Raw genomic sequence first — 21,770 nt, 5'->3', positions numbered from 1 at the left:
TGTTTGTTTTGTGAATTGTAGAGAGGATATAGAATTAAGGGATACTGGGTTCAGCTGCCCTCACTAAAACCCCTTCTTGCCCAGTTTTCTAACCTCAATCTTCAACTTCCTCAATGGTACTTTTAATTCTGCTTGACAAAGTTTTAGTGAGTTCGGAGATCAGACCTAAATAGTTGGCAGAATCATGAAATAGTCAGTGGCATTCAGTGACATGTGTTCATCAGGCAAATAGCCCTCCTTAATAACAGGTTTTATCACCAGGTACTTGTACAGATGCAGTTCTTCAATAGCCCTCCATTTATTCTTATATAATCTGTGGAAGAATTTTAACTGTTTGGTGTCAATCAGTTCAAGTGAGGTAACCTCACTTGAGGGATCAAAAGATTTGCACTGTGATAATCTACACAAGCACTTTTAAGCAAGGCTTGTACAATGTTCTGTCAACATTTTGGTGGCCTATAGCTTGCTGGTCCCATCCTTCCAGATATAACTATTGAAAAGTTTAAAATGATGGGGAGAATTCATAACTAGAACATTAAGGGTCTTCATGAGATGAATATTATTACCTGCCTTAATATTTAGGGCCTGATTTAGATCTTGGAGCGTGCATTGCCAAGCCGTGTCAGCCTCAAACCCGAAACGACAGTCAAGTCGATAGTGTTTCCCCTTCCATATTTAGATGTATTGCGGCTGAGCCAGAGACTGCCATGACAGAGTCCACTCCGCTGCGCAAGCTGCACCCTGCAGCCAATGTAGCAGATACAAATGCCGGTGTCAAGGCCCTTCAGCGCCATCTTGACGGCGGGATCCTGCAGAGCCTACTTAGATCACACAGTCGTGCTGGCGGTGTTTCAGTGGTAGGCCCATGACAGCTGGAGTACATTGTTGGACCTGTTTGGCATAGTACTATGGCTGTGGCCATTGGTTGGATGCCAGTAGCCTACACCTGTTGTATATTGGACGATTGTGAACACCTGTAAAACACACTCCTTTTCAGACAATGATCCTTCGCCATCACACTGAAGCAACCATTTGGATGCAGAAGTTGCCACACAGGGGCCAGGTTTTTTATCTGTTTTTCTCTCCCGCTGTGTTTTTTTGATAATATTATTTTTGTGGATTATCCTTCATCTTTTTGGGTAAAAGTTTTTAAAAAATAATTATTCACAATAGTAGGGAGGAGAAATCCACGTTTCACAGAGAGAGAGCTGTCTGGCATGTTGGATGAAATCATTCAAGTAAAGCCACATTTGCTTTGAGCAAAGTACAAAATACAGCCATTTCTCTGAAAAGGCAAATGTGGTCTAGAGTAGTTGACACAAGAGGAGATTAGGAAGAGGTGGAATGACCTACAGGGGAGAGCGGGTTGACTGGCCTCCTAGCATCACCTGGAGGCCCAGAGGACTGGCGATGGATCTCCCAGCCCCCATTACAACTTTGTCCCTGGGAGGGGAAGGTCTTGCAGATCCTACATCCTGAAGGCTTGAATGGAATCCGTGGTGGAGTGGATTCTGGTAAGTTGCACTTGGCAATGTCTCAACAAGCACAAATTGAGTCTGGCCCTTAAGTGAAACATATAGCATGCTTCAAAACCCTCAGCAAAACAGATATAACTGAACTTGACTTCGCAAAATATATTGTTTCATGCCAATTACTAGCATCATGGTTGTATCTCACTCTTTAACAATTTGTGATATGTGTAGTCAGATTCTCTGTTGTCTACAATGGATCGTCGCTTGCATTTGCTCAGTTCCTTGCCTTCTTTCAATGGGTATTGTTGTTCTTCCAAAAACAGGTCCAAAACTCCATCCATTTGCACAGGAAGGTACAGTGTTTGTAAGTGGTATTTATACCTATTCACATCATACCCATATGTGTGGACATGTTGTAAATGTGTAATCATCTCCACTATAGTCATTGAAACAGATAAGTGTTACTCATTTTCTAAACAAGTTTTGTCTATGGTGTCAATAGATGACAAACAACTACCATGATTCCCTGTTTTTGGATCTGCAAAACAATAGTGCAATGTAATGTTGCTCCACCTTCTCATAGCTACTTTGAAGTGATGTAAATGCTCACATAATTCATAGTCTTTTGAATCCAGGATATTTAACAATGTGATGTGGCATGCTGAATAGCAGTAGTAGCCACACACAATTTACTTTGCACTGTCCATGTGATGGCCAATGACAGTTTAAATTTTAAGGTGAACCACATTGATTCTAATGTTCTGTAGCCAGCTAGGCCTTTGTATTGCCCAGTACTCAAATCTACTCACCACTGTGTTGGATTGAATGTCTGCTACATGTGATGCAAATTTCAGAAATAACACTTTGCACTTCAGGACATCTCTAAAATGTCAGGACTGGAGTTGGCATCTGTGTAAATTTGCCTGCATGTGCAAAAACTATGAAAATCACACAAAGGCTTAATCAGTCTATCACTTTGTCTTTACTTTTTAGGTTGCCCCATTTGTAGATAAAGAAAAATAAAATGTACAAACTACATATTAATTACTTATTCTCTGCATCCTTTTCAGGTCTAGCCTTCCGGGCCAGTGGACCACTATCTGCCACCTAAGACACCTTCTTACCAGACCAGGAAAAAGCCTTCAATGAGGACTCCACTGCTGCAAGTCTGGCTGATTGGGAGCCAGCTTATCCATCTGGGTCAGTCTGGCCAGACAGCTCCAGTGAGTCCCACTTGGCCAACACCTACATCTCCCACCCAAGCTGCAACACCACCTCAGCCAAAGTACACCTCCACTTCTTGTGTACCAAGGAGATACGCAGGATCCCTGTGCCCCACAATCCTGGCTGTTGAACCAACACCAACACTGCCTCTATTTATGCCAGGACCCAGTGAGATGTGGCACACTTATTTAAGGGCACATGGTAAAGGGTATAGGAGTCATGGCAAGGAATCTGTGGTCCAGCCACATGAGGCCACTGTGTTCTTTATCAGACAGACGACTATCAACCAAGTCTTGGGAGCAGTACAACAGTCCAAAGACATGATGGGCCAGGTTGTAACTGATCTCCGGGGGATCAAGAAGGTGCAGAGACAGCTTGTGTTGGAAATATGCAACCACAATGAAAATATGAGCTCCCTGACTGGGTTGCTTTATGACATCTATCACCATGTGAGCAGGGCTTTGCCCATTCCATCTTCCCCTGCCTGTGTTCCCCCTACATCTAGTTCAAGTACAACACTGCCAGCCACAGATAGGGAGGCTCTGCCACATGGCGATGCTACTCCTCCCACCCTAGTCCCAGCACCTGTGCTCCCTCTTCTCCCCAGAGGGGAGGGTCATCCAGACCACAAAGAGGGAAAGATGGCAAGACTGCCACTTCCATCTCCAAAAGACACAGATCCTAATTTCTCCAGTGAGTGTCTACCTATCACTATGCAGATTATTTTGGAGACTCATATTCCTTATGTGAGGACAGTTGTATTTTGTACATTCGACTCCAAACTGTTTTTGGCTCTACTACCATAATTTCATCCACTATGATAGACTTTTTAGTTTATTTTCTGTTTTTTTGTGTCACACAAATAAATGATAGGGACATAAACTACAAGACTCTTGTTGGATTTACTGTGACATTTCATTTGACGTGTCTGTCTTCCACCATCTTGTTGTCATATCTTTTGAATGTATATTTGCAACTAAAAATTTGAAATGACAAAGAGGTAATGTTTTAACCATTTCATTTAAACAAAACAAAACTGATTGATAGGGTACTGGGAACATATGTATGTAGCTAACAAGTTGTTGAAGAAATCAGAACTGAGTTTTACAAACCATGCATAATCCCAGTAGTCTGTGCCATTTAGGGGTAGACGCTCCACGACCTTGACACCATGGAAGAAAGGGAATATTGAATGGGATCAAATTACAAAGGCAAACTATGATTGATGCATGACCTCCGTTGGAGCCATACATCGTACCCTCACAATAGGAATCCTATATCCATAACACTAATAGTCAACATCATGGCAGTAACAAAATGTGAGTCCAAATTACCATTTCAGGACACTGTGGCAGTATCTGGTGCAATTACAAAACCACCATTCAGTGGTCCACTAAAAAAGCTCTATTAACTATGAGGAGACACATCAGCAGCTACTTCCAGTGAACACAAATTGAAGTTTTAGCCAATGTGAAGAAGAACAGTATGTGACGGCTTGACTTTCACATGTGGTTTAAAGAAGTTAAGTGCACATTTTGCCTTGATGGTACCATCACAGAGAAAACAGGCCTGAAGCAATCCCCTGAACTTTCATTCTATCAGAGTGCAAGTTTTCTCTGTACAAGATCTGCCCATCCCAGTAGGTGTATGTCCCAGGATCAGCACATGTTCACTTTGTACTTTTCAACAGCAACATAACACTGCAAATGTCACAACTCTGAAATGCCCAAATAAAGATGACATGGTGAAGGGCCCTGAAACAGAATAACAAGGGCTTACTCATGATTTCACATTTTAAAATTGACTCAAATGACAAGTTTTGAGGACACATACACTTAGCACCAGCAAAGTTAATCTATGTCAATAACCACAGTAGTCAATGTAGGGAAACTTTGAACCATTAGAATCTTTGCCTTGTACTTACCTGAACTGATCATTCCATCTGAATTACCATTGCAGACTGGTATATTCCCTATGTCACAAGTTGTTCTGACATTGGAGGCTACAACATGTAAAGGTAAACTTACACTCAGATGGAGAAGTGGTCAATCTCATCTTGACGTAGGTCAACCACTTCTTCTTCACCACTGTCATCTTCATTGGGCATTTCAACATCCTTACTCAGTGTCTCTTCACCGTCTCCCTCCTCTGTGATTATAGGGATGTTCTGTCGCCGGGTGATGTTTATGGAGCATGCAACAGGCAATCGTGATTTGGCACACCTTATTGGGTAAGTAGAAGAAGGCTTCACTGGTCTTCTACAGGTACCTAAACCTGGCCTCCATAAGCCAAAAGGCTCACTCCACTGGCCTCTGTGATCCTCCATGGGCCTCATTGAATCTGTGTTCCCCTGGCGCTGTTGGATTCCTCAGTGGCACTGACAACCATGGTCTGTTAGGATAAGCTTATACTCCTACTTGGAAGCAACATATCAAAAGATTAATAATATATCAAGCCACTTTAACTTCCTAAACGTGGTCTAAGTTGTGACATCTGCAGGGGTATAGTGCTGTTCTGCAGTGCAAATTAATCATTTGTTGACCCAGGAAAGCGGGCACACACCCTTAAGCTGTATACATTCGGTAAGCAGACAACATGCACAATAATGGAATGGAAGTTCTTCTGATTGCAATAGAATTTTTCACTTGCATGTGGTGGAACCAAGGCAACATGCATGCCATCTATTGCTTCAACCACATGTGGTAATCCACCCAAAGATAAGCTCCTCCCTTCATGGTGGCCAAATCCTATTGATGTGGGAACAGGATGTAGTTGTAGATGTGTCTCATCAAGGAAGCACGGACTGAGTGTAGCACAGCACTGAATGTTAACTAAGACGTGCCCCACATCCTGCTACAATGTTCTGAAAGAGCCAGTGGCCATAAAATGAAGTACTGCCATGAGTGGCACTATTGGTGCTATTGCTTTTGTATTCCTATTGTGAGGCAGGAGATCAGGCTCCAATTGCTGACACAAATCCAGGATAGTTTGCCTACTTAGCCAAAATGGTTTTACTACATCCCTTTCCTCCATGGTGTCAAGGTCTGAAAAGTGTTGGAACTCCTCAGGCCATCATTTGCTATCCATGCCAGGACACAAAGGTCTCGATATATAGAAAAGAAAATATTAGCTTAAATGGTGGCACCATATTTTGAACATCAACACACATTTTAAGTCTTGGTAACATTAGGAATGCCATTGTGTAATACTTGTACACACACTGTTATCAAATGTTTGAAACTTCCAAACTCATTTTTTCATTTTCCTTTTTCAGTTTTTTAATTATGAGCAAATAATTCAGTTGAAATGTATTGTTTGCATATATATATATATATATATATATATATATATATATATATATATATATATATATATATATATACATACATATATATCTATATATATATATATATCTATATATATATATATATAGATATATATATATATACATATATAGATATATCTATATATATATATATATATATATATATATATATATATATATATATATATATATATATATATAATCAATGGTACTTCTTAAAAAGAAGACAATGTCACAGCCACTTACTTGCTACAGTCCAGATATCTTTAATCAGGCAGACAAACAAAAATGGCAAAAAATATTCTCCAACACGTTTCAGGAGACTCTGCTCCCTTGATCACAGAGATATTTTGAACCCCTTTTCCCTTTCCATTATAACTAACAACATAAAAATAAACACAAAAAACGGACTACATTTACTATGTAAAACAATGGCAGCCATCTTGGAGTGTATTCCTACTACTAAAAGTATAACTTAATTTATATATCATATTTTACACACTTTTCCTATGTACTATTTTATACACCCATACTTATTTTTGCTATCACCAATCTTCCATCTATTTATACATTTCTATATGGTCCAAAATTACTTAAAGATACAATAGCTCATGTGCTTCTTATTCAGGTAGTCATACCTCTTGTAGTGTCACCAATCTTACTCCTGTTTGTGCATATCTGAGTAGTCCAAAGATTCCCTGGAGATATATTAGCTCTCTTGCTTCTTGTTTGGTCAATCATACATCCTGCCAATAATGGAAATAAAGAAAGGGAAAACATTTTAACAACATAGCTTTTGACAAATGCTATAATAGTTTCAAACAAATTTCAAAACAAATGTATGTTTCACAACCAGTCAATATAAATGCACAGATAATTCTTCATCTTTATTCATTCCTATAGGTTCCTTTGTGTTACATCTAATAATCAGCCGTGATTCCAATTTTCTTAAGTCCAATGTCCTGTTGCCAACTCTCATTTTCATTATGACCCTGTCAAGGACCATAAATTGTAATTTTCTCTTATTTTCATCATGGTATTCCTTAAAATGTCTCGCCACAGGATATGATTTGTCTTAATTTCTGATTGCTTTCATATGTTCCGATATGCGTTTTTTAGCTATATGTATTGTAATGATGAGGTAATTAATGACAAACTGGAATGTGAATTATATAGGAAAGATACTGCAGGGAATAGCCTACTTCATGCTATAAGTAGTCACCCAAAACATTTGATTTACAGCATTCCTTATGGGGAACTACTACGGGCTAGAAGGAATTGCAGTTTGGATGTCACATTTCAAAATGAGGTTAAAGTAATGACAAAAAGATTTATTGAAAGAGGTTACTTGCAGGCTGTAATAGAAAAAGCAGTGAGGAGGGTTAGATAGATCAAAATGGATGACCTTTTAGTCGATTAGATGGATGATACTAAGAAAGAAAACGTAAAGATAAGATTTATAACCTCATATCATGACAGAGTTAAAGAAATCAAGAAAGCATTTTAAGAATTTTGGCCAGCCCTTAAGACAGATGAAAATTTAGGTAAATTATTGGATGAGTATCCAGCTTTCACTTTTAGAAGGAGTAGGTCTTTGAAAGATATGTTAAGTCACAGTTTAATATCTAGTAATGAAAAAAGAAAAACTATTCAAGGGTTTTACACTTGTGGTAAATGCAAAGCTTGTAAATATGGTTCCAACTGTAAGGAGGTGCATTTTCCAGGGCCACAAAAATTGTTTATAATAAGGAAGCATGTTTCATGTTTATCGGATTATTGTATCTATGATTTTAAATGCCCATGTAATAAATTTTACATTGGCAGTACAATACATATAGATAAAAAACACATATTGGAACATATGAGAGCAATCAGAAATGAAGTCAAATCATATCCTGTGGTGAGACATTTTAAGGAATACCATGATAAAAATGAGAGCTAATTACAATTTATGGTCCTTGACAGGGTCATAATGAAAATGAGAGTTGGCAACAGGACATTGGACTTAAGAAAATTGGAATCACGGCTGATTATTAGATGTAACACAATGGAACCCATAGGAATGAATAAGGATTAAGAATTATCTGTGCATTTATATTGACTGGTCGTGAAACATACATTTGTTTTGAAATTTGTTTTCAAATTTGTTTGAAACTATTATAGCATTTGTTAAAAGTTATGTTGTTAAAATGTTTCTCCTTTCTTTATTTCCATTATTGGCAGGATGTATGATTGACCAAACAAGAAGCAAAGGAGCTATTATATCTCCAGGGAATCTTTGGACTACTCATATATGCACAAACAAGAGTAAGATTAGTGACACTACAAGAGGTATGACTACCTGAATAGGAAGCAAATGAGCTACTGTATCTTTAAGGAATTTTGGACCATTTAGAAATGTATAAATAGGAGGAAGATTGGTGATAGCAAAAAGAAGTATAGGTGTATAAAATAGTACGTAGGAAAAGTGTCTAAAATATGATATATATATTAAGTTATACTTTTAGTAGTAGGAATACACTCCAAGATGGCTGCCATTGTTTTACATAGTAAATGTAGTCAGTTTTTTGTGTTTATTTGTATGTTGTTAGTTATAATGGAAAGGGAAAAGGGGTTCAAAATATCTCTGTGATCAAGAGAGCAGAGTCTCCTGAAACGTGTTGGAGAATATTTTTTGCCATTTTTGTTTGTCTGCCTGATTAAAGATATCTGGACTGTAGCAAGTAAGTGGCTGCAACATTGTCTTCTTTTTAAGAAGTACCATTGATGATTTATAACGGTTTGTGACCCTGTTGCAGCCTGCCATGTTGGATGCTGACTGATACGCAATTTTCAAGTATTATCATATATATTTATATATATATATATACATTTATATATATATATATATATACATAAATATATATATATATATATATATATATATTTTTTTTTAAATACCACTAACAGAGGTATTACTTCCCCCATGGCACTATGTCATACAAAGCCACGGTTCACATTGTATTGTGTCATGTCCTGTCAAGAACAGTGTTGTTCATATCTGACTTTTATATATACACTAGCCTCTATTTTAAGTTCTGGTGACACATTAACAATTGAAAAATGGCAGAAATCGGGAATTCCTAGACTTTGAGTAACTGTTGTATGATCAAAGTACATGTCCAATTGTATTTGCACAGACACACCCAAAACTGTTTTATTTGTCTTTTCAGCATCATCTGGGTAAGTCGAAGGAGACCGCGGCCACACCAGCAGGGAGGAAGTTGGCCACTGTGGCTCTGGTATGGACACCATGGACACTGAGGGAGCCAGTTGCATTGAGGGTGAGGAGACTGGCATAGAGGCCATGTGTGACTCTGCATCTTCTTTGAATGCCTCCAATTAAGACCAGCCCCTAGTGGTAGCAGAACCTGGAGCAACAGTTACAACTGTGTTGTCATCAGCCACTCACGTTTCAATCTTCACCTTCTTTCTTGCTCCTCTTCCAGTTGGCTGTAACTGCCCTTGGGCAAGGGGTGGCATCACCTTTTCTGTAGGCACCACCCCCCTGCCCCAGTGTCCCAGGATGCACTCAATTAGGAGGCTGTCCATCTTTTAAGGAGGATCTCTCTACAACAGACTCCATTACTGAATTCCATCCAGTGGCTGGCCTGCCAGAATACCCAGATGCTAGCTTACCTTGATGGCATTCACGCTGCCCTGTCTGGCCTACAGTGGTCATTCCAGGGTCTGGACTCCTCTTTCAGCGCTGCCTCCCACCCGCCCTTATCTCGTGGTTAGACTCCCACCCCTTCCCAATCCCAAATCACTCCACCCACCCTATCCAAAGTACACTCAAACAAATGCACGTACCAACTACAATGACCACAAGCAGCACATCCTCACATTGACATAGCCAAAAACACAGACATGCAGACACCACACACCCCACCACAGACCACACACCACCACAAGCATACCCACAGTCATCACACTCACCACAACAGAAGCACACACACAGCACCAGCACACCTGCAGAAACCACATCCAACATGACACAGACATCCACATTCACCACCAGCACACCAACAATCAGCACCCCCACCACTACACCAATACCCTTACACACCACCAGAACACCCACAGCCAGCAGTCCCACAACTACACCAACACCCAAACACACCAGCAGCACACCCACAGACACCAAAACAACCACACCCTCCTCAACAGAAACATCCACACGGAAATATTGAATATAAAATCCCACGCTCACCCACCACACACCAGAACCACAGGCACCTATACCTTCAACAGACACATGCGCAACAGACACAGCCACTCCCTCTACCTTCCAACCTGAACTCCCTGCGAACCACCCTTTCAATTTTCCAATGGACAACCTACTTTTTGCCCTGGCACTGACCCCTTATCCTTCTACATCCAAAACCACCCCATCTAAATGTCTTTCTACCCCTTCCACATCCCGAACCTCCCTTTTAAGATTACAAACCACCCCTACCACATCCCACCCTTACCCTTCCAATTATAAATCAACCTCTCCCAAACGTCTTTCTAACCCTTCCAAATCCCTAACCACCCCTTCCAAATCCCAGCCCACCAGTACCAAATCCACCTCTACCAAACCCAAACTCACCACTCCTAAACCCAAACGTACCCCTCCCAAACTCACCCCTCCCTCACCCAAGGAACCCCTCCCCCAGTGACATCATTGGGGTGCCTGCTCTCTGCCCCATAGATCTCCCTTCCAGAGGAGTTTTATTTTGCCAGTGACATTAGGAGGAAAGTTGTTGGTATGCACCCACACTGTGGATTACAGGCCTAGTGTTTTTTTTCTCTTATGTAAAGTTTATTTCATATGTTTATGAGAGAATTATCTAATATTTATCAAACATTTTTATTTTGAGAATACTTTTGCCCTTGCCTTATTTAATGAATGTTACTAATTGTTTGCTGATAATGTTATTTCTGCTAATGTGTGTGTCATGCACTTACTCTCATTTCTGACAGTGACTAGCACAGTTTGTTGATTTTAGTTTTTTTTTTTTTAAATTGCATACATTAATGTTGCACATTTGTGATTGTCATGTCTATTTTCATGCAAGCATTCATGTTGTTAATGGAGACTTACACCAAATTTGAAATGTGTTTCTGTTATTGTGACTGGAAAAGGCATGTGTCTTTATTTTGAAATGATATGTCAATAATATGCACATATGCATTACACAAGGAACCTGGCACTTTACCATTAAGTGACGTGTAATGTTTGTGATATATTGCACACTCTGAGGGAACATGTGACCTTCATTCGTCTTTGTCATGGTTGCAGTTTAGAGGTAATATTTGTAATACATTCTGTATTGTAGCATGTTGAAGTGAAAGTGCTGCTTTATCATGGGATTGTTTAGTTCCTATTGGTTGTAATGTTTCAGTTACTGTTTTTAATTTTATTGGAGAATTACTGCACACACCTGTACGGACACATTGCTCTTTATGATTGCTGTGATGTTTTGTGTAGGTGTCCATTGCCATAAAGGCAGTTCGTACCAGATTGGTGGGTGCTACTTATATCTTGATGTCTGTTCTGATACATTTTCTAAGTACAACATTGCACACATAAGCATTGCTCATCATTATGGTGGTGTTTGCCATAAATGTTTCCATATGCATGAGTCCAGTGTTATTGTGAAGCAAGAATTCCTAGGATGCCAGGTACGACAATGACTTACCGTCTGTTCTGGTGACAACAGGATTGATTTCTATATTGGCCCAACCCCAGCAGCAACTGCAGGACTGGTATGATCCAGTTCATGGCGGCAGCAAATGTGGGAAGCTTATGAAAGGTGAGTTTTGTCCTTTTGTCCTTCCCAATCTGCCAACTCAGTTGTGGAGATTTAGCCATCACAGTTGCATCAGTGGAAATGCACATCATGATTGGGTCGGCTGGAAAAGGGGCTGGCGTCCCGCCACAAGACGCTTTAGCCTATAGAGCTTTTTACACAGGTGGAGATTCTTGGTGGTGACCACAGACCATCGGTGGTCTTGTGCCTATGCTCCCACTAACATCTAGATAGGGAGAGCGGACCATTATGGTGGTGGATGGGGCTTCAGATGGAAAAGCATCAGTGGGACTGTTACCACCAAAATCTAAATCAGGTCCTCAGTTTCAACATGAATATTTTTAGTGAATATTGTTGAATAAATTTGCTTAGGAAAATACAGTGCATAAACATCGATTTCAAAACCTCATGTATCAAAACAACTGTAGGAAAACCTTGGGGATCCACATGGCAATCAGGAGTTAGTCAGCCCCCACTGTGGCTGTTTGACTAGAGTTTCTTCAAACAAGGAAAATTTGATGAGAGGAATACTTGCTATTCCAAAATCAGTTTGGACCCACCCATGTGAAAATCAGTTTTGACCCTGTCTCAATAAGAACAGTCCAGCTCCCACCTCCAGGCTAGCGCCTCCTAAAACAGCGGGTATGGGACCCATGTTTGGATGTACACTTTCGACTTAGGGAAGTACATCAAACACACAACATGTTGGTCCCATGTTCTCTATGCTACTGGAATCAAGCTACAACTGACTGACAAGCCCCAGTCTGGGTCAAACCTGTCCTGGGGTACTTGTGTTCTAGTTCAGGGTGGACTTGGTCTGGCAGTCGGGCTGGACTGTTCATAATGGAGCAGGAATAAGACTTATTTGCATAAAGCTGGATATGGCTGGGTCCAAACTGAGGTGGCATGGTGAGCAAAAGAATGATGGGTTGAAATCCTACCCTGAGTGATTGCCAGTGGCTAGAAAAAGTTCAAGAAACTGCCCTTGTCAGGATGAGCCACCAAAGCCACTAAACAAACCTGTCTTAACCCACTTCGTGTGCAGGACTCAAACAGTAGTAAAGTGAAAACACATCAAAAGAAAAATCACAAACCAATTTAGAAAAATTGAGCAAAGGTTATTTAATAAAATGCCACCAAAATGACAATAATCCAACAAGGATGACTATAGGCATGAGTTTTTAAATTTTGAATTAAAAATAATGACAAAAAGCACAAAGTGCCAACCGCTGTTACCTGGTCATGCCCAACTGGGTCAAAGTCAAAAGTTGAGGCCAACAGCAATGGACAATGATTCAGCTACAGGAACCAGACACATCCTGGGGGAAACTTTACCTTAAGACTTGGGAAATTTTATGTGGAAAAGTCACCACCGGGGCAAGCTGGATCTGAAATGGGGCTTGACAACAAGCTGAGACTGAGAGGAGGTTGGATATTGACAGCTGTGGCTTTGATGATGATGCCGGTCTCCACCGGTTCATGTGTAATGCGAGCAACAGTTTATTTGATGCTGTTTGTTCATGTAGTTCCTGTGTTCCCATTAGAGGGATTTTTATCAAGCAATATCAATTATGCAACATTGCATAGTGAATTATGTAATTTCGAGCATTGTGTATTCCAAGATGTAATGAGAAATAGCAGAAATTATGTGAGATTATGTCACCTTAAATGAAATTTTACCCTGACGTGTATATGTTATACAAGGTGCTCCCTTCTTCCCTCTGTGCAGTAAGGCAGGCACCCAGGTATCAGGCTGGCTGAGCTATGTTTTCTTCAGCAAGATGCACAGATTTCAGGCAATGTCTCCTCAACTGTGGAAGACTAGCTATTGATAATATCCGCCCTGATTTACAGTAGCTCTTTGAGTTCTTGGTGGAGTACTCCTGTCCTTTGTCAGTGAAGCAGCTTAGAACTATAATCAACTGAGAAGGTTTGAGTCCTACTTTTATACCTGATTTTCAGATGGGGTTGTGGATCCACTGTCTACATTACAAGAAAACGTTTTAGACTAGGTCCCGTCAGAAAGCTCCACTCCACTCAACGAGTTTTCAGAATTCGGGCACTTCACTCTATGCCATCTGATGTGGAGCAAAGTTTGTTTGCAATATTTGTTTTTGATGCTCGCGTGCGAGGCCCATGATACTCTCCGGCCACTAGCAAGAGAGTTTGCATTTGTTCACACTGCTTCCGGCAGCATGCATGAGACTTAGGATTTACTTGAACTGCTTTCAGTCGTGGTGGTGGTCAAAACTGCCACGCTTGTGAGATGGAGTAGATTTTCTACTCAAAATGCATATATATCTTGTCCAAAAGAGGTTTTTGAGTGGATGTTCTTCTCCAAAGCACCCATCAAGTTTTTATTGTGAGAAGCCTTTTTTATTTCAAACAGGGAGTAAGTACCCCAAAGACTCCAACATACTGTTCCTGCACAGGAGGCTCTTCCCAGTGCTTTATCTGTCTCCAGGTCATTTTTCACTTGGATTTCGAGGTGGAAGGATCACTCTTTTTGTCTCCTGGACATACCTTTGGATTTAAGGACTTTTTTTGTGTATTCACATAAGCAGGTTCAAAACTATTGTATGAGGGTGCTGTTGGTTTACTTGGCCATGCACAAGTAGTTCTTTGTAGTTTAAGTTGAATTTTACTTTATTACATAGTGATGGGTGGCCTGGAGTTTAATTAATGACCTAGTTATTATTTATTTTGCATTTCAATGATTTTTTTCCTTTTGTCAAGGAAAAGTGTTGCACAGCTCAGTACCTTTTCCACATGTTTGTAACATTTGCAATATTATTTTACTATGTGGCCTAGATTTCCAAAGGGCCATCTAGCTGGTACACCTAGTACTGGTAGTCGTCATTGCATGAAATAAATGTTTCAGTGGTCTATGTTTTTAAAACTTAATTTAGGGCAAGGATGGCATTGGATTAAATAAAAAATTCTGGCTATTGTTTGGATTTCATTTTTTTGCAAAAAGTGTATATGTTGTGGGGTAATATTTGATGCATGGGAGGATATGTGTTGTTGTGAAAGTTTTATAACTCAGTTACTTTTCATGTTTTGCAATGCTGAATTAATGTCAGTGTTTTCTTCATTGTTACCATAATGCCTCCTTATGGCCAAAGTGTATGTCTATGTGTGTGTGTGTGTGTGTTTGTCATCGTCTACCATGTGTCTTTGTTCTCCAGGTCGTGTAGCCAGGGGCCGTTTTCTGTATTCTATATCCATAGGCTTGCATTTGTTCTTTGTTCTCCATGCCTCCTTGTTCACAGTTGTTGTTTGACCATGTGGCTGGTGGCCATTTTGTGCATTCAGTCAGTGTGTCTTTACCATAGGCGTACATGCATTCTTTGTTCCATGCATTCTTTGTTCCTCCTTGCTTCTTGTTGGTGTTGCTTGACTATGTGGGTGGCAGCCATTTTGTGCATCCAACCAGAGTGGCTTTTCCGTAAGCTTGCATGTGTTCTTTCTTCCCCATGTCTCCTTGCTCCTTGTTGTTGTTGTTTGATCATGTGGGTTGCGGTCATTTTATGAATCCAGGCAGTGTGCCTTTTCCAAAGGCTAGCATGTGTTCTTTCTTTGCCTTGCTCTTTATTGTTGTTGTTTGACCATGTAGGTGGCAACCACTTTGTGTATCCAGCCAGTGTGTCTTTGCCATATGCTTGCGTGTGTTCTTTGTTTGCCATGCCTCCTTTATCCTTGTTATCATTTGATCATGTGGCTGGCAGCCATTTTGTGCATCCAGCCAGTGTGTCTTTGCTGTAGGCTTGCATGTATTCTCTGTTCCCCATGCCTCCTTGCTCCTTGTTGTTGCTGTTTGACCATGTGGCTAGCATCCATTTTGTGCATCCAGCCAGTGTTTCTTTGCCATAGACTTGCATGACTGCATGTGTTCTTTCTTCTCCTTGCTCCTTGTTGTTGTTGTTTGACTATGTGGCTGGCAACCATTTTGTGCATCCAGCCAGTGGTGTCTTTGCCATAGGCATGCATGTTTTATTTGTTTGCCACACCTCCTTGTTCCTTATTGTTGTTTGACTGTGTGGCTGGCAGCCATTTTGAGCATCCAGCCTGTATGTCTTTGCCATAGGCTTGCATGTGTTCTTTGTTCCCCATGCCTCCTTGTTCCTTGTTGTTGTTGTTTGACCATGTGGCTAGCGTCCATTTTGTGCATCCAGCCAGTGTGTCTTTTCAAAAGGAGGAGCCACGGCCGCCATCTTTCCTGAGGTGGTGCTCCGAGCTCCGACCAGTGTGCTCAGTAATAAGGTGGGTGCACGGTGGCGGGAGGGGCTCGTATTGGGGAGTAGTGAGCCCATATCTGGGCCCTGCTCCACCTTCGTTTCCCCCTCCCCCACACCTCACCATAGATCCCCCCCGCTTGGACGGGGGGGCAGCGGAAGCTGAGACCTAGCTGACTGGGCCTTCTGGGTGTGCTCCCCCCAACATCCACAAGCGAGGCGCGCCCCCCAGAGAGGACCCGGGGCCGCAAGAAGCACTCGCTGTTAAAGCCTGCGGGGCACACACGCGGTCGGACCGGATCGGGCCTGGAACTGGCACACGTTGTGCAGTGCCGCCTCACCGCAGGAGCGCCTGACTGCTGCGGTGATCCCACGAGCACTCGGAGCTCGTTTAACACACGCCTATGGGAGGGATCCCCCCCCATCTCACTAGAGGATCTAAGGCCTGGGAACTGTCGTCAGTTGGGGAATCGGTAAGGGCAAATTGGGTCTTGCCCCCCCCTCTCTCCTGCCCACACAGCTCGGAGGGCCCAGCGGCAGGGGGCCCCTGCCCGCCCGAGCCAGAACCTACCTCGGAGACCAACAGGAGGGCCGAAATCTCAGAACTTGGAGCGCACATCGGCAGTGGCCTGTGAGGACGCGCAGCCCCCCACCCGACCTGCCCGGGGAACGTGGGTGACTGCCTGGGTGCACGTGAAACGAGGATACACAACAACGAGACGTGGATGTGCTACCAGCGCAGTCATCTGCCCGGTTGCACCCGGTGGTGCAGTACATCCACTTAAAGGACATTTACAAATAAGATAAAATGGCCGGGAAGTCCAAATCGGTGAAAAGCCAAGACCGGAGCACACACGGACCAGCACCCGGTGATCAACAACTCATACCAACCCTGCAGTCACTGGAAAGCACACTCCAGGCCCACTCCTCACAATTCGAGGAAGTGCTACAGGCAATTATGGACACTAAGGGGGTCATTCTGACCCTGGCAGTCCATGACCGCCATGGCGGAGGGCGGCGGAAGCACCGCCAACAGGCTGGCGGTGCTTCCTGGGCTATTCTGACTGCGGCGGTAAAGCCGCGGTCAGAAAAGGGGAACCGGTGGATTCCCGCCGGTTTTCCCCTGGCCCAGGGAATCCGCCATAGCGGCGCTGCTTGCAGCCCCGCCATGGGGATTCCGACCCCCTTCCCTCCAGCCTGTTTCTGGCAGTGTCCACCGCCAGAACCAGGATGGCGGGAATGGGTGCCATGGGGCCCCTGGGGGCCCCTGCACTGCCCATGCCACTGGCATGGGCAGTGCGGGGGCCCCCTGTATTGCTACATGCACTACGTGCATGTGGCAGCACTACGTGCAAGGTAAACAGTGGTGCAGAGTGTGGACCATTGGCCTCTGCTTTCATTGGCCTTCGCTTCCATTTTGGTTCACGACTCCATTTTGTCGAGTCTGGTTCGGTGCGTAAGGCACTGTTCTGTGTTTTTCCACAAGCTGAAGGGTGGGGTGTTTTTCTGCTCAACTTCGCTCCATCTGCCTGGTACGAAGGGCGCTATTTACATTCCACGAGCTATTAGTTAGAACAACAGGGGGATGCGCCTGTACACAAGGAGGAATGCAAGCTGCCTGTACACAAGGAGGAATGCAAGCTTCACCTTGGAGTCCTCTCCTGGGAACTTGGCCCGTTCTGAGGAGACGTCTCGAAGGGTGAACAAGGTACCGCCGATTGCACAATTTGTAAAGGAGGGGGTCTTTTTCTAGAAAAGACTCCTGGGCGTTAGTAAATACTATAAAAGTTGGGGGCCTGGATGGGCTGGTTTAGGAACTCTCTTCTGGGTTGGACGCAACGCCAGGAGGACTGATTGTCCTGAACAGAGGCTCCCTGTGCTAGCTGATTTGGGTTCCCCAGCTTTGTGTACGGCGGAGGGATGCAGACGCTCTTTTCGGTGAAGCTTTTCAATTTATTAAGTGTATTGTGTGTGCGCGCGTAATGTGTACTTATTCTTGCAGTCATTTTCATGCTATTGAGCATTGAAGTATATTGTGTGTGCGCGCGTAATATGCACTTATTCTTGCAGTAATTTTCATGCTATTGAGCATTGAGGTATATTGTGTGTGCTTGTATTATATGCACTTACTTTTGCAATTATTCACAGAGTGCTTATATCTTTATCATTATTCTCATGTTATTCTCCTGATGTATATGTATATATATATTAGTGTGGTTTAGTTTTGCTAGCTGAGAACTTGCCCCTTAAATAAACTTGATTATTCTACTTACGAAGGTGTTTGAGAGTGATTGCTTTACATTGTGCCTTAAAATATCCTGAAGTGCATAGTTTTGATATTCTGAAGAGTAAAGCAGCACAAATTGGCGTAGTCGGCAGGATTCGAAAAAAAAAAAAAGGGAAAATGCTTAATAAGATCAAAGCGAGCTCAAAAGCAGGTTCTCATGTAGCAAATCCAGACATAGAAATACCGGGGTGGAAAACTGCCCCGTATAAACTTTTAGCTCAGGAATGGTCACGTTGTGCTGGTTTGTGTGAAAATTGGAATGCGTGTATGTTGAATGTGGAACCTGAAGATCTTCTTATATGTTTACGGAAAGTTTCAATTGACAAGGGAAGGGAGATTTGTGCGTTGGGGAGGCGAGGCTGGATCTTGCTTTCTGCGTACCGAAAGTTGTATGAAAAATGTTTACAGTTACAAAAAGACCACAAGCAGCTGGGGAAGGAGTTAGTAGAAGCCCGAAATTCCTCTACCATGCTAGCTTGTCAAAATAAATTATTAAGTGATAAGTTGGAAATGTAACAACTGGTTGCAGAGAGAACGGCTGTTAGCGTAGCTAAATATAAACACAAGAAACGAAGAGGGAAAGTTAATAAAAAGAAGGTGCATTTAGCTATCTCTCAGGCAGGATTAGCCTTTGACCCTGAATTTTGCGATGGAAACATCTGGGATACATCTGATTTTTCAGATGGGTCCGGGGGCGATGACTGCCAAGATGTTAGACAGGAGAAGACAGAGCGCAGGAATGTTGTCCGTGCGCAGCCCATATATCGGCGAAAGTTACAGCATAGCCCAGCTAATCCTGGAGGGGTGATGTTGGATGCCCTGGAGGATTATACACAGCAAGAACTAAGTGATGTGATAGACAGATTTCGACAGAGGTCTGGGGAAACATTGCTTACGTGGTTGGTGCGGGTGCACGATATGGGGGGCCAGGGGGTCCGATTGGATCACGGCGACGCCCCGAGGCTTTGTATGTTAAGTACAGACCCGGTTATTCAAAATGAGTTTAGAACCTATCCAGGGAATGGTCCCATGACCAATTTGTTAGAGCTAGCTGCGCAAGGGTGTGCTCAGAAGTATCCAACAGAGTCAGACTGGCCGCCTAATGATAAACCTTGGTATACTTTGAGAGATGCAGTACAGAGATTGAAGGAAGAAGGGATGAAAACAGCTATCTTTATGGGTAATGCCCATGATTTGATGAATGGAATTTTAAGTGTGTCTGTGCGAAACCGGCTGATTAGGGCCGCTCCTCCTGCATATAAGCATGTCATCATGACTTTGTTAATTAATCAGACGGGTAACCCATTGTCTCAGGTGGTAGAAGCGGTGCGTGAGTTAAGTGATTTAGGAGAATGGGCTAAGCCAGAGAGGAATTCACGGTCTGAGAATCGTACTGATAACAACAGGGTGACAAGGCGAGACATGTTTCAGGCCTTGCTGCGAGATGGGGTGACCAGGAATGAAATTGATGGGATAAGCACCAAGGACATGTGGGAAATGTACCGCAAACGCGGTTTGGATAAAAAGGAGGGGAGCAGGAAAGGGAACAAGAAGGATAACAAAGTGGTGAACCAGAGAAAGGCAGGAGGGGTGGAGCGTGAGGGTGAAAAGGGAGAGAGAGGGAGAGAACCCCACGGTAGAGAGAGATCCCCAGAGGACGGAAATTGGGAGGAAGAGCACCGAAGCGCAGAGGGAACCCGGAGCAGGGAGAGAGACCGGGAACTGACAGGTTCTGGGAAAACTCGAGGAAGAGAGCGGGAGAGGGAGCTGGTAAGCTCAGAGAGGTTGCGAAGCAGAGACAGGGAGGAGGAGTTCCCTGAGAATTACCGCAAACTGTATCCAGATTTGACTTGGGCAGACTCTGATGTGCGCAGAGTGAAAATAGATTAGGAAACAGGCCAAACTCCGGTGCAGGGATGGGCTCGCAAAGATAACAGACATCATGTCAAAGTAGAAATTTATTGGAAACGTGGAAATGTTAAAAAAGTTCGAGCCCTCGTTGACACCGGAGCGGAGGCCACTTTGATTCATGGCAATCCAAGAAAATTCAGGGGACAGTACTTCACCATTACGGGATTGGGCGGAAAAGAAACCCCGGCAGTGCAGATAGTGGTTCCCATGAAAATAGGGGCACTTCCAAAGAGAGAATACACTGTCCTGATTGTGCCCATTCCCGAATACATTATTGGAATTGACATTTTGAAAGGGATGACCCTACATTTGGAAGATGGATGTTATCAATTTGGTTCCAAAAGATTTATATCAATAGCCGCCGCAAGGGTGGGGCTGTTGAAGATTCCTCCGGTAACACTTCCCCAAGCTACTAAGGTGATTCAAATGAAACAGTACAGAATACCGGGAGGACATGAGGAGATTAGTCAGACTATACATGATTTACTAGAGGCCGGGGTAATAGTTCCCATCACCACTGCGTGGAATAATGCCCTCTGGCCTGTTCGTAAAAGTGATAAGAGTTGGAGGATTTGCATTGATTATCGCCAATTGAATAAACATACACCTCCTCTGACTGCAGCGGTCCCAGACACCATTACCTTGATTGAGAACATACAGAAACACAGTGGGACTTGGTATGCAACCATTGACATTGCCAATGCCTTCTTTACGATACCAATAGCTACTGAGAGCCAGCCTCAGCTGGCATTCCAGTGGGCGGGGCGTCAGTACACATTCTGTAGATTACCCATGGGGTATTTACATAGCCCCACTATCTGCCACCGGCTGGTGGCAGAGCATTTGGATGAAGTACCAGTGGTTCCTGGAGTGCAAATTTCTCACTATATAGATGACGTGATGATGCAGGGAGAGACGCAAGAACAGGTGCAAATTCAGCTAGACAGGGTGGTGGAACATTTGCAGAATCAAGGGTGGGAGATTAACCCAGAGAAAGTGCAGGGACCGTCTCAGAGCGTGAAATTTTTGGGCATTCAGTGGAATCAGGGACACAGAGAAGTGTTGCCAAAAGTGAAACAAAAGATTAAGGAATTCGCAGTACCGCGAAATCGGAAGGAAGCCCAGAGTTTTATTGGACTATTCGGGTATTGGAGACAACATATACCCCATTTGTCTCAGATTTTGGCCCCATTGTACAAAGTTACATGAAAGAAAAATGCGTTTGAATGGGGAGAGCAGGAGCAGCGCGCGTTTGAATTGGCGAAAGACGCCATTCAGCATGCTTTGGATTTGTGGCCGATTCGAGAGGGAGACATTGAGTTGAATGTGACCGTCCAGGGGCAGTATGCCAATTGGAGTTTATGGCAAAAACAAGGAAGAAAGAGGGTGCCCCAGGGATTTTGGACAAAGAAGTTACCTGAGGCAGGAGAGCGGTATACTCCCTTTGAGAAGCAGCTGCTGGCCTGCTATTGGGCCCTG

Source organism: Pleurodeles waltl, chromosome 11, assembly GCF_031143425.1.
Source record: "Pleurodeles waltl isolate 20211129_DDA chromosome 11, aPleWal1.hap1.20221129, whole genome shotgun sequence".
NCBI lineage: Eukaryota > Metazoa > Chordata > Amphibia > Caudata > Salamandridae > Pleurodeles > Pleurodeles waltl.
Note: the sequence above shows the minus strand (reverse complement) of the source record.